The following is a 14,502-nucleotide window of genomic DNA, read 5'->3' on the forward strand; positions in this document are numbered from 1 at the left end:
TATTGATTGAAGAAGTGTGTTTTTAGTCGACAGCGAAAGATTGGTCGGGTTTCGGCTGTCCTAATTGGTGGGAAGTTCGTTCCACCATTGTGGAGCGAGGACCGAGAATAGGTGGCTTCTCTTTGATGACCCTCCTGGAGCTCGGACAGGAGTGGGTCTGAGGCGGCCAGAGGATGTAGAGCAGAGCTAGAGTAGTGTAGCTAGAGACCATTGACCGGAGGTAGGTGGGAGCTGTTCCCTTCACTGCGTGATATGCCAGGTCGAGGACCTTGAAGCGGATTCGTGCAGCGATGGGGAGCCAGTGCAGGTCCCTAAGAAGCGGGGTAACATGAGCTGACTTTGGTAGGATCAGACGGGCGGCTGCGTTCTGAATTAGTTGAAGAGGCTTGGTGGCGGTGGTCGGTCGACCAGCAAGCAGTACATTGCAGTAGTCGAGGCGAGACATGACTGTTGATTGGACAAGGAGTTGAGTGGCTTCTTTTGTCAGGAAGCCACTCTGACATTGCTCAGGAGGAACCTGCAGTTTTGAACCTGTAATAAAAAGCAATAGACAGAGTAAAATAATACAGTGCAATAAAATAGTAGAATATAGACAGTACAATTATGCAATAGAATGGACAAAGTAAAATAGTGCTACAGTACAATTAACAGCTATGGTGAAGAGGTACGTTTTTAGCTTATTTTTTTTAAATATTAAGAGATCTAGCTTCCCTAATGTCCATAGGTAGTGTGTTCCATAACTTTGGTGCATAGTTTGCAAAGGCTGCATCCCCGATCTAAGTTATGGATCATGTGGATTACTGACTGATTGAATCCTGCCATTACACTACTATTATCACTATTACTACTGACTGATTGAACTGACTATGCTATTATTACCACGTCTGCTTGTACCCCCTCCCCCATGGTGCTATGACACCTGAATCTCCCCCAAGGGGCTTCATAAAGGAACACTTGACTAGACTTGATTTCAGTTCTCACCAGACCAGACCAGACCAGACCAGGAACAGATCAGCACCAGATCAACAGCTACAACTTGTAATATATTGAAATTCTTTATTCGGAATAACCCCTTGAGATGTAGCATCTAGTTTTCGAGGGGCTCCTAACACAATACAATGCATGTACATTTTCAGAAGAAAAAGAAACACACAAAAAACATTGGACATCGTAACAGTCTACAACAACAAAATCAACTGAGAAATGACATTACAAAATAAGTAAACCAACATACAAGATCACAAAATAAACAGGACAAACAAAACAAAACACAAATCAAGCAAGGATAGGAATGGATCGTTACTTCGTACGAGATAAGTAGTGAAAGTCATGATAGTATGCAGTATATAAATGATAATCTAAAAATGATAAACTAAAAACATGTACATGTACTTTGAAAGTAAGAAGACAGCGCATTTTTTAATAAATAAAAAGATGAGATGGAACGAGTATTTGCAGGTAAGTTATTCCAATCAGAAGGGGCTTTGAACAAAAAGTCTTTCTTGGCTGTTGCTTTTGAGAGTGTTGAAAGTGTAGGTATGGAAAAATAGAGTTGGCTAGAATGCCTTAAATAATAATTGGAAGAATATGGAGTCAAGTATTGTTTTAGATATTGCGGATAATTAAGATGAATACATTTGAAAATAAATTGTAACCATGCAGTGGCGCTGTCTTCTTACAGTGGGAGAGGGCAAATTCAGTGTTTCATACATTAGACAGTGATGAGTTGTAAAAGGGCTAGATTTGGAAACATAACCGGTTATGTTGGTCTTTGTACAACTGCTTTCTACTGCAATAAACAAGAAACTGAACTGCCCAAAACTGGACAATCTACTGTATTATGTTGGGTCTGCGTAGGTTTTCACACTAACTTGTGTACTAGTGCCAACTGGAAAAAAAGATGGGTAAGGTAAGATAAGATAAGATAAGATAAGATATTCCTTTATTAATCCCCTTGGGGAAATTCGTGACACACACATACAGCTCAACGTCTCATTAATGATATTAACAACAACACAATCATTACATTTTTACAGTAACAATGGCACAGCATAAATTCAACAGACATGTACATTTGTTGACACATGTCATCATTACAGGAGGCCTGAGACACTGTATGCGATAGTTGGCTGCATTCCACCATGTAGAAACATAGTGGATCGCGCCTGGTGAACTGGAGGGGGGGCGGAGTGGAGGGGGGGGGGGGGGCATTGGAGACTCGGGTAAGGAATTTGGTTGTGAAGCAGTCAAGGGGGCCCCCACCGACGCGCATCAGAGGCAGCCTGCCACGGCATATGGCGCCAGTTGAGTTACAACAACAGGGGCGGATGGGGTGGGGGGGGGTGGGGGGGGGGGTGGGGGTAGGGGGGGCCTCATCAATCTTATCGCTTCCAGACAGTACAGTTTGTCTCCTCTTTCCCAGAAATCACATCGCCGGAGAGTCAACTCCTCCGCGTTGACCTTGGCCTTGGTCTGTTCCACAGCAGAAAAGGATAAGGGGGGTGTGGGAAGGGGGAGGGGGGGGGGGGGGTGAGTGATAACATGCAGCTCGAGGCAGATATGCCGCATATGGTCAGAATCAGGTCAATTTTGTCTAATCATCGTCACCATCGCCGTATCCCCTATTACGGTACGGTGGCATCTTAATTTTCACGTCCCTAATTTCCGACGTGATATCCAGTATGGCCTGTGACCACGAAAGTTCCTCTGCATGGTTAGAAGCAAGTCTCTCAAGAATTGTCTTCAAGCATGACTGTTCGTCTACGTGGTAGAGTTCGCCTCTTTCCAACATGGTCTTGGAGCTCAATTGTTCATCACCGCGCAGGGTACTTAGGTCAGCGATCTTCTTAAACAGTTCCATTAGGTTTTCCTTGATCCCGGCCAGATCCCTGGCCAGGGAAATCAACTTCTTCCGAATTAGCTTCAGGCAGTACCAGATCCAGCAGCTGACGGAGCCCAGGCCGAGCAGCATGACAATTAGAAGATATACGTCCTCAACGTCGTTTATCTCCAGCGGGAAAAAGCATATCGCGAGCCAGGTCCCGTATGAATTTATGGTGTATCCCGCCTGATAGCTCCCAAGAGGGCATAATGGGTCATCCGCATTCTGCTTCCTTGTAGAGAATATGCGATCAATCGCTGTAAAACTTTATAATAAAGTGTTTAAGGTCCCCCAACTGTTTTTATCATAAATCGATCAATACAGACCGTATTAATTAATGTTGTGTTTCTTTTTCAAATGTAGCCAAGAGTAAAGACCTTAACCCTATCAAAACAGCAGTCAAAGTGTATATTTTCAGCACTACGTTTGTTTACCGATGTTTTTAAGATTTTCCGAAAATACGAATTTATCGGGAAAATGCTAATTCTATCTCTATTTTATCGTAAAACCATGAGGAAATTACTAAATCTGTAACACTGCCATTGGAAAGAGAAGCCTTTTCCCTATTCATAGATGTATTGGCCATAATAAGGTAATTTATTGTTCATAATAAAATGTTGAATGTATAATTTAAATGGATTATAATTTATTACTGTATCTACAAATCCTTCTGTTTAATCATCTTCCCTTTATTCATTTGCTTAGATATTTTGTACACTCGATCTCAAGAAGGTGTTGAATGAGCTCAGAGAGCGAGCTCGGAGGTTGCACAATTGTAACATGGTGTTATTCACCGGCAAAGATGCAAAAAAAAAAATCATAATTTATATTCTCCTTTTTTTCATCACAATGTACTCAAGCCTAGACACAATATTTCTGACACTGGGAATACATTTCTCCAGGTCCATAGATGTTCCTAGATACCAAGAACATGCTAATTGACCTTGTAGAAGTGGAGCAATCTTCTATTTACTTGGGCATGTACTTTTAGGTGAAATGTCTGAAAATAGGGCTACAGCTTAACAGGAATTATTATAAAGTGTTACCAAAAGGGATTGGAAAAATAGGAGAATTGCCATTACACCAATATATATATATTGTTGCAAAACAGCCAGAGATAAAGCCCTGATTGTCACCAATAAAACTCACAACTGTGAGGTTTTAAAAGTGTTCCGTGTTTGTTGTAATAGACATGCTGATATTTCTTACATTGAACTTATCTCAGGCTTTAGGCTATTTGCTTTTAGTTCAGTCCTCATGGACTTTTATTAATGAAAAGATTAGGCATAATTTACAAGGAAGATTTCATTGTACTGTACTTGTGCTGTATAATGACAATACATTTGAATCTAATTGAATCAAGTAAAGTACCCTGTTGATATTCTGTATCGGTGGGTTAGGGTACTCAAAACAAAGTACTTGTACTTGGTGAGAAAAGTGTATCGTTCCAGTAATGTGTGTGTGTGTGTGTGTGTGTGTGTGTGTGTGTGTGTGTGTGTGTGTGTGTGTGTGTGTGTGTGTGTGTGTGTGTGTGTGTGTGTGTGTGTGTGTGTGTGTGTGTGTGTGTGTGTGTCTCTGAGGGAATTGAACATCCTACCAAGCCTATAACCCTCCCTGTCTTTATCTTGACATACTTGCCACTCCAGTCTCTCCTAGAAATGTCAGCAATGTCCCGCAGAGACATGAGATGTGACATCCCTTGTGAAATGACAACTAACTAACAAAACAATGTCAGAAATGTCTAACAGTCAGTCAGTCAGTCAGTCAGTCAGTCAGTCAGTCAGTCAGTCAGTCAGTCAGTCAGTCAGTCAGTCAGTCAGTCAGTCAGTCAGTCAGTCAGTCAGTCAGTCAGTCAGTCAGTCAGTCAGTCAGTCAGCTAGTCAGTCAGTCAGTCAGTCAGTCAGTCAGTCAGTCAGTCAGTCAGTCAGTCAGTCAGTCAGTCAGTCAGTCAGTCAGTCAGTCAGTCAGTCAGTCAGTCAGTCAGTCAGTCAGTCAGTCAGTCAGTCAGTCAGTCAGCTAGTCAGTCAGTCAGTCAGTCAGTCAGTCAGTCAGTCAGTCAGTCAGTCAGTCAGTCAGTCAGTCAGTCAGTCAGTCAGTCAGTCAGTCAGTCAGTCAGTCAGTCAGTCAGTCAGTCAGTCAGTCAGTCAGTCAGTCAGCTCTGAAATAAGTGCTGAAACTTTTCTCCACAGTGAGTGCACTCAAAGTACCGTACAGAGTGGGAGTGTGGCCCCATTAACTTGTACAGAGTGGGAGTGTGGCCCCATTAGGTTTACATGAATGTTGTGGCTGAGTAGCCTGGAGCAGCTCGTACCCAGCAGACCACATACCACTGTGGAGACAGAAGGAACCTTGTTGGAGTCGTATGATCAGACTTCATGAATTGCACAGCTTCCCATGGTTCTGGTGCGTCAACCGTGACTTGCAACCAAACCCATACACCAGGGTATTGTAACCGGGCAAAGAGATGGATAGATATTGATTCCACCGTCAAATTGTTTTGACACATAGAATAATATTAATAATAAATAGATTCCATTGATATAGTGCCTCTCGCTTGCAGGTGCAAATCACAAGGTGCTCCACAAGAAATGGCAAAGTAAAAATTTACATGAGGTTGGTAAATAAATTATGATAAAAAAGATATGACCGTGCCTGATTTAAAAAGATAACATGGCTGGGCAGATGTAAAAATACTGTATGACCTTTCAACTCTGTTGCCTATACTCAATTTATAATGTGAATTCTAAATGTGAATGTAAATGCATGGTTCGGATGTCATAATAATAAAATAATTATTATAAAACATCCCTTTCTATACCACACAAATGTATCTGTTTGTGTGTGTACCTGTACTGTGTGTCTGTTTGTGTGTATACCTGTACTGTGTGTCTGTTCGTGTGTATACCTGTACTGTGTGTCTGTTTGTGTGTATACCCGTACTGTGTGTTTGATTGTGTGTATACCTGTACTGTGTGTCTGATTGTGTGTGTATACCTGTATGTACTGTGTGTCTGATTGTGTGTATACCTGTATTGTGTCAATCAATCAATCAATCAATCAATCAATCAATCAATCAATCAATCAATCAATCAATCAATCAATCAATCAATCAATCAGATGTAGAGCACATTTACAGTTTTTCTCAATTGCTTTGGTGCATTTCTCTGATTAGAATTAAAGTTCTCATAACTGTTAGTTCAACCTCCACAACATTTTGTCATTTGTGCACATCATAGTAGCAGTTTCTCATTCCTCCGAACAAATTGCAAATGCTTTTGGACATGCATAAATTGCTTTCATACAATTCTCTGCTGTTTTATAACATTATCATTTGCTTATGTCATGTCAGTCAAAATTAACTATACTTATGACTATCGAATAGTCATTCCCTATAAAACTAATAGTCCTCATTTCATTGCTTGAGTCATTACATACAAACATTTTGAACTAGTTGTCAAAATCTGTCAATCACGGCCTCACAATGGCTGAGGCTGGTCGACAGAACCACTGTAAATAAAATTAAACATTTCGTCGGGAGAGCAGGTGTGTATACTGGACAGTAATTCAGCACTAAACAATCTGCACTGCACTACTGCCATTGTGTCATACATGAAGCTTGCAGTGGGACAAGAACTTGTCACTTTTTACATTTAGACAGCTTTACTGCATCACAGATTTACTGTATTGTAGTGTAAAGTAGTGTTACAGTAAATATTTGCCATATTTACAGTATGGTACTGTACTGCAGCATTTTACAAGTGGGAAGCACTGTTATTGTACACTACAAATTAAAATGTATGTGTCTGATAAAGAGATAGGTATATATGGATGAAAAGGCATGTGTCTGATAGGGATATATTATTAAAATATTGTATAATTTTGTATTTTTATTTTGTATTATGAATTTGATTAGGGTTTTTACTGTTGTTTTAATTGTCTGTATGACATGTAAATGTTGTGAGTGTATAAGGGTTTTTATTGTTGTTTTAATGGTCTGTATGTCATGTAAATGTTATGAGCTTGTAGTGACTGCTCTACATGCACCTCCGAGGCATTGGATCAGTTATTCACCGCCGTCTGTCCGTGGTCCTGTCAACTGATTAACAGACTGTTACAGTTTTTCTCAATTGCTTTGGTGCATTTCTCTGATCAGAATTAAAGTTTTCATAACTGTTAGTTCAACCTCCACAACATTTTGTAATTTGTGCACATCATAGTAGCAGTTTCTCATTCCTCCGAACAAATTGCAAATGCTTTTGGACATGCATCAATTGCTTTCATACAATTCTCTGCTGTTTTATAACATTATCATTTGCTTAGGTCATGTCAGTCAAAATGAACTATACTTATGACTGCTGAATAGTCATTCCCTATAAAACTAATAGTCCTCATTTCATTGCTTGAGTCATTACATACAAATATGTTGAACTAGTTGTCAAAATCTGTCAAGCCAATTTTATACATTTCTTTATAAATTTTCCCCTGAATGGAGCTGGATGCCAGGGAATCGCTGCACACATTCATACATGTTGATGAGGCGGGTTTCAATCTGGCAAAAGGTAGAAGGCGTGGAAGGAATCGCATTGGACAGAGAGCAACCACTGATGTCCCAGGCCAACGAGGAGGGAATATTACAATGTGTGCAGCCATCTCAGAAAACGGCATCCTCACCCATATGCCCCGCATTGGTGCATACAACACACAACATCTGCTGACTTTTTTAGACTCTTTACAGGGACATAATCCCTGAGAATGAGAGGGGTCTAAATGGCGACCATCTGACCAAGTACGTTGTTGTATGGGATAATGTGCGTTTTCACCACGCAATTCTGGTCACAGTGGTTTGCAGCACATGAAAGGATGCTGGTGGAATATCTCCCTCCCTACTCCCCATTCCTGAATCCAATAGCCAAACCGACAGGAACGTCTGGATGTGAATGAATGATTTACAGTACTGTGTATGTTGTATGTTCCAATTCAGTTCCAATATGTGCAATATTGTTTACAGTTGTGCACAGCTCTACCCAACGGCCAAAGGGTGTTTCTTATGTTTGTTGTAAATTAGTTTGTATTTTTCTTTTGCACAATGCTGTGAACAAATTAAAATTGCAAAGAGCATATGCAGTAAAAATGTGAAACATACGTGTCTTGTACTCATTTACCTCACTAAATACAGCAATGTGTAACTGTAGATTTCAAATGGCTGTGCAAATAGTGTATAGTGCTGTCTTGAGCATTTTCAGAAAGTGTCACCAAGATCTGACTTTTTTTGCATTGGAAAACACTTACAGAGTGAACTGTCATAACGAAAACATGGCAAAGCCATTTGACTATCTTGTTCATAAACAATGGTGTCAGGACTTTTCATTTTGATGACAGTGACACTTTCATTGACATGAATACTTGCTTTTGAGGAATGAATTATCCATTTTGAGCAAGTGACACGCTTCTGCAGGTTATCACCTAGGTTTTGCAGTTTGTACTAATTGTTTTGAGAAATGCACTAACAGTTATGAGAACTTTAATTCTGATCAGAGAAATGCACCAAAGCAATTGAGAAAAACTGTAACAGATTAACAGTCAACGCGGTTTCATTGCTGGGTTAAGTACTTCTATTCTATTCACATAATACGCTTACTTCATATATCTACTCCATTCACATATATGCCTACCACTTGTATCTATTGCTATGTCCGCCTACTACAATCTCATGAGCTGTCTAACGCCTGTCCCGTCTCCCTGTCTTCCTATGACTTGCTGTCCTGGAGTGTTGACCGGAGTGTTGGACGTCCCGTGACGAAGGCCGGGAGATTGCGACCCCCTCTGCGTGCCCCCCTGTCTTCGGAGGTCTCGTAGTGGTGACCGGAGTGCCGGATGTCCCGCGATGATGTCGGGGAGTTCGCGACCCTCTCTGCGCCACCCCCCTTCCCCCTGTCTCCGGCTGTCCCTGAGCAACGACCGGAGTGTTGAATGTCCCGTGACTAAGACGGGGAGGACGTGACCCTCTTGCGCCGCCCCTGTGCCTCAAATAGATCCGCTATCAACTCTATCTTTAATCTTTCAAAATGTTCAGTTGCTATCGCTATTAGCTCTATCTTTAATTTTTCAAAATGTACAGTTGCTATTGCATGCACTCATCTGTGTTTCACCACACACATGAGTGCATGCTTACCAACTGTCCGTCTGCAACACTACTATCACCGACATCTAAGAAGGGAGATCCCCCCTTGAACGGCCCTTCTAAGGTTTCTCTCCTCCACATTGCCTGTGGAGCTTTTTTTCCCTATTGTTAGGTTTTAGTGAGTTTTTCCTTACCTTCGCGTGGGGTATGTCTGGGAGTGCTTGCATTCTTTCATTTATTTGCATTCATCTAAAAAATGTTTGGACCCTATGGTGTTCTTGTTCTGTTCTTGACTTATTGTTATGTTGTCTTCTTGACTTGTTTAAAGAAGACCTGTACGGCCCATGGGGACATTAACGTGTGTAGTCGGGCCCTATAAATAAATTTGATTTGATTTGATTTGATTTATGAGTGTATAAGGGTTTTTATTGTTGTTTTAATTGTCTGTATGACATGTAAATGTTGTGAGTGTATACGTCTGTAACTGTATTTTATGTGTTATGGACCCCAGGAAGAATAGCCCCAGCACTGCTGTGGCTAATGGGGATCCAAATAAACTTAAACTTAAACTTAAACAGTAATATGGGTTACTGTAAAGCAGTATATCTCATGTTTGCTGTACATTACTGTAATTTTACTCTGCACCACATAGGATTGCAAGACAACCTCGCAGAGGTGGAAGAGGGCCCCTTTTTACTCCACAACAAGAGGAAGCCATTTGTGCAATGGTGATAGCAAACAATGCCATAAGGTTGAGAGAGATACAAAGCACTGTTATAAAGGATGACAATATCTTTGGGAATATTGAATCTGTTTCAATCGCTACAATTGACAGAATGCTCAGGGGAAATTAAATGCGCATGAAACAATTGTAGTACAATGTGCCATTTGACCGGAACAGCGACAGAGTGAAGGAGATCCGCCACCAGTATGTACAAGTAAAACATTTATGTGTTCTATGCATACTCTAATGTTCAGTGCTGTAAACTGTTTACTTTGTGTAGTGCCATGCAGTACACTTACATGACAGTTCATACTGTGCAATATGTTGTCCAAAATGCATTATGTTACACAGGAAAAGTTTATAGTTTTTCTCTCTCTCTCTTCTGGGATAAAGCGTGTACCAGGGAACCGCTGCACACATTATATGTTGGGTTTCAATCTGGCAAAAGGTAGAAGGCGTGGAAGAAATCACATTGGACAGAGAGCAACCATTGATGTCCCAGACCAACAAGGAGGGAATATTACAATGTGTACAGTGTGTACAGTAATGTGTAACTGTAGATGTCAAATGGCTGTGCAAATAGTGTTTAGTGCTATCTTGAGCATTTTCAGGTAGTGTCACCAATATCTGACTTTTTTGCATTGGAAAATACTTACAGAGTGATCTGTCATAATGAAAACATGACAAAGCCATTTGACTATCTTGTTCATAAACAATGGTGTCAGGACTTTTCATTTTGATGACACTGACACTTTCATTGACATGAATACTTGCTTTTGAAGAAGGAACTATCCATTTTGAGCAAGTGACACGCTTTTTGCAGGTTATCAACTAGGTTTTGCAGTTTGTACTAATTGTTTTGAGAAATGCACTAACAGTTATGAATAAAATGTGTCACACATCCCAGGAAATAATAACTAATAGCTGAATAATACAAAGACTACAAATAAATTAATCAAATCATGGTACATGATTTTTAGGGTACATAAAATATTTATATTTTGATGTGTTTTTGCCTTGACTTTAACATAAATCTATTTTCTTGAATGCTATTGGTCTCAAAGGTATCACCAACAGAATGGGCACCCTGAAGTTGGTGGGAAATGACACCTTAAGTGTTTTTCTACTGTGTTCGGTTCCAAAGTTATGGATTTTTGAACATTTTGGGCGGCCATCTTGGTCAAATCTGACTTCCCTCCACATCTGAAAATAATGGTATAAACTTACTATGGTAGAAGTTTCATGCTTTTATGAAAAAGTGCACAATTCCTTTGATTCAAAGGCTTAACCGCTGTACTATAATATACTAACCTACACTTAGTCAGGGAAATAAAAAGAAATCGTGGAATAAATTCCTTACCAAGAAATGTCTTCACCAATGTTTTTGTAAAGGTGTCTAATAAGTGCTGTCAATAGATACAATTTTTTTTACTAATTAATCTCACAATTTTCTGTAATTAATCTAGATGAATCTAGATTAAAAATAGCCTTTTTTTTATTTAAGACCGAAGCTTGTAACAGATATTTACTTTAGTAAAATCATGGAATTAATGTAAAATCAACACAAAGAAAGTATATTTAGATTCAAAGACTATTTTAATAGCTTTCTTTTCTCTCCTGTGAAATACAAATGTTCAACAAAACCATCAACATTGACTCAGCTAGACCTCTTTCTTATATCCGCGGCACTAACAGAAATAAAAATAACCCAGGCCTATGTTAAAGTGCAGATTGGCTTAGAGGAGATAATATAAATCATATTAACAACAAAAATGTGTTCCATCTTCATGTCAGATGATTTTCAAAAAGGTGCATGAGTCGATGCAAAAAAAGAACAAGCAAATATACTGCTGGAAGTTCAGAACGTTGAAGATTTCTCACTCCATAGATTAATCTAGATTAATTTATTTGAATGCTTTAAATAATTTAAATTAATCTCCAAAGTTAAAGCATTAATTTTGACCTACTACTAATAACACATGTAAAAATATTTAAATTCAACTCCCATAGGAAAACCTGTGACAGCTGGTGAAAGTTGGAGTACCCGGAACCTTATCTGTGAAAAATGTTAAATGTTTATTTTTGCCTTGTGAGGTGTCAAACTAGGGGGTTTGCATGATTCTGAATCGATTGCAAACATTTACTTTGCACTAAACGCACTCCTTGGTGGAAAAACGGCCACGCCCACTTTTACTTTTACAAGGTTGCTTTGTTTGTTTGGGGCGACAGTGGCTCGGTAGGTAGAGTAGTTGTCTGGTAATCCCAAGGTTCCCGGTTCGATTCCCGCTCCTCCCGGGCAGTGTGTCGAAGTGTCCTTGAGCAAGACACTTAACCCCTTCCCGATGAGCAGGTTGGCAACTTGCATGGTCACCTCCGCCGTCAGTGTGTGTGAATGTGTGAGTGAATGGGTAAAATGTGAGGAACAAATTGTGAAGCGCTTTGGATAAAAGCGATATATAAATACAGCCATTTACCTTTATTTGAATATCTCGAATATTAAGTTAGAAAACAATACTGATCCACAATGTGAAATGCTTCATGAGTCAAGGTCTGAGTCTTCTCCAGACTATACACCATCAGGAATACAGGAATGCCTTTACAATTTCCACATGCTGAGATACACGTGACACCATTCTTCTTGCAGTTGCACCACCAGTTGCTGCAATCTCCATTGCAATTACAGCTTGTGAACCGGAGTAGCTCCTTGGGATCCATGGGGTCTAGTGGCTCATAACCATGAACCTCTACCATCCATCCATAGTCACTGGGGTCCAAAGACATGCTCTGCAGCAGCATCCAGTCCCGGGTTTGGAGATAGGCACGGAGAGAATGCTGTGCAGCTGCACTTGTCTGTTGTAGTCTCCAGGTTTGATCAGCCCAGCGCCGCCTTCCTTTCAGAGAGAGCCACTTGGACCTTCATGACATCGTAAGAGCCCTTCGACGTGGTTAAGAATTGTGGATGGTTGGTGCTTGAGCTATGGTGCACCAGCACTACCAGCTGAACTTTGCCCTTGGTGTGAAATGTATCATATCCGGGCAAATATGTAGATCACAGCAGGAGTTCTTAGTACGCTGGATGTGGTCATGATCTTTTGGCGAGCTGCTATAGCCATCAAAGATCACAATGATCTTCTGAGTGTGACTGCCAAGACACTGCATGTAGCTCAGGTAACTGTCAGCAATCTCCTGTCAAGTCTGACCTTGTTCCCACTTCACCATGTAGCGAAGATATCCGTCATCAACTACCGGGCTGGACCAGGACTGGTTAGTGAGGTCAAGTGGACCGGTCAACTCATTCAGACTGGTCTTGGAAAAGCCTGCCTTGTTTGCCTTGTTCATTTTCTGGTCTTTGTTACTGAACAAGGACAAGGGGAAGGGAGTCAGCTCATACTCTAAGCTTGTCTCGATTGTCATATACCGTTGGGCGAAAATTATAATTCGGTTGAGCAACTTGAGTGAGTTTAGGTGAATCTTCTCATTGACCTTGTGAATCTTTCTGAGTGATGACAGGGCCTGTACCCTGTACCTAACCTCCATGCTCGATGTTACTGTCCATCCAGCTTTATCTGCATCTCCCTCCCTACTTCAGCTGCTGTTTCAGCTCTTTGGACTGCATCATCTTCAGTGCTTGTGAATCCTGTTGAGAAGGACACAATCAACTGCTTGTCTCGGTTGTGATCGAAGGGGTTGTTCTCCTTGAACCATTTGAGGGCAAGTTCAATCGCTTCAGTATCTCACTTCATCCGTGTTTTGGCAATGTCTTTGTGGAGTGGTGTAACGTTTGGGGCTTTTACTCTCTCAGGAGTAAAGGCCCTTGAGCCACCCTGGAGTATTTCACCCTGTAATTTTTCCGGGTTGTCCTGATTGCTAATTGACGCCTGCTGTGTTTTGTTTCCCCTTTATAGTAACCAATTGTTTGTTCTTTCATTTGTCAGTTCTTCACCAGTGAGTTCACCAGTTACTGCGAGTAGCTGTCCACGGGGAGAAGTATCGCTCCAGGCCGGGAGGATATCTCGCCCATCGTTTACATTATTGTTTAATATTATTGTCATTCCTTTCGTTGTTTTTTGTTATTCATTATCGCTATTGTGGTTCTATAAAATAAAGGAACACATTGTTTGAGAAGAGCAACTACCGTCTCCGTTCCCTCCTTCTATCCTGCTTTTGGGTTCAACATTCCTACCTGAATCGTAACAGAGTGGACCATGTTTCTTGACACCTTCCTCCATGTGTCTGTTGACATCAGAGAAGTGGCTGAGAGTCTGCACCCAGCACGTGTGGCCAGCTAGCTAACAAGTAAGATCATTTGATGATGGTACACACCCTATATATTATTTATATATGTATATTATCAATGTAGTGACATGACATTTTCCAGTTATAATTTAAAAAAAAATGATAATACTTACAAATCAGATGTAAAATCTTTTTTTTTTTTTTTTTTTTTTATGTAAAATCAATCATGATCCAGAGGGTTGCAAATGGCTTGAGCATGTCTGACACCTACCACTCACTTGCTGCAAATGCCAACCAACTACAACAGTTACCAGTAAACAATGAGTAGTTACCATGGCAAGTAAACTAATAAAGCTACTTTTTCATTTACATGCACCCAGCCATATTTATTTTCACAAAAAGGGTTGGCGATGAGCGGGAAAGGTGGGCATGGACGTTTTTCCACCAGTGCTTTTAGTGCAAAGTAAAAAAATTTGCAATCGATTCAGAATCATGAAAAACCACTTGTTTGACACCTCACAAGGTGGCAAAAATAAACAT

The sequence above is a fragment of the Notolepis coatsorum genome (genome assembly GCF_963971535.1).
Source record: "Notolepis coatsorum genome assembly, chromosome: 9".
Lineage (NCBI taxonomy): Eukaryota > Metazoa > Chordata > Actinopteri > Aulopiformes > Paralepididae > Notolepis > Notolepis coatsorum.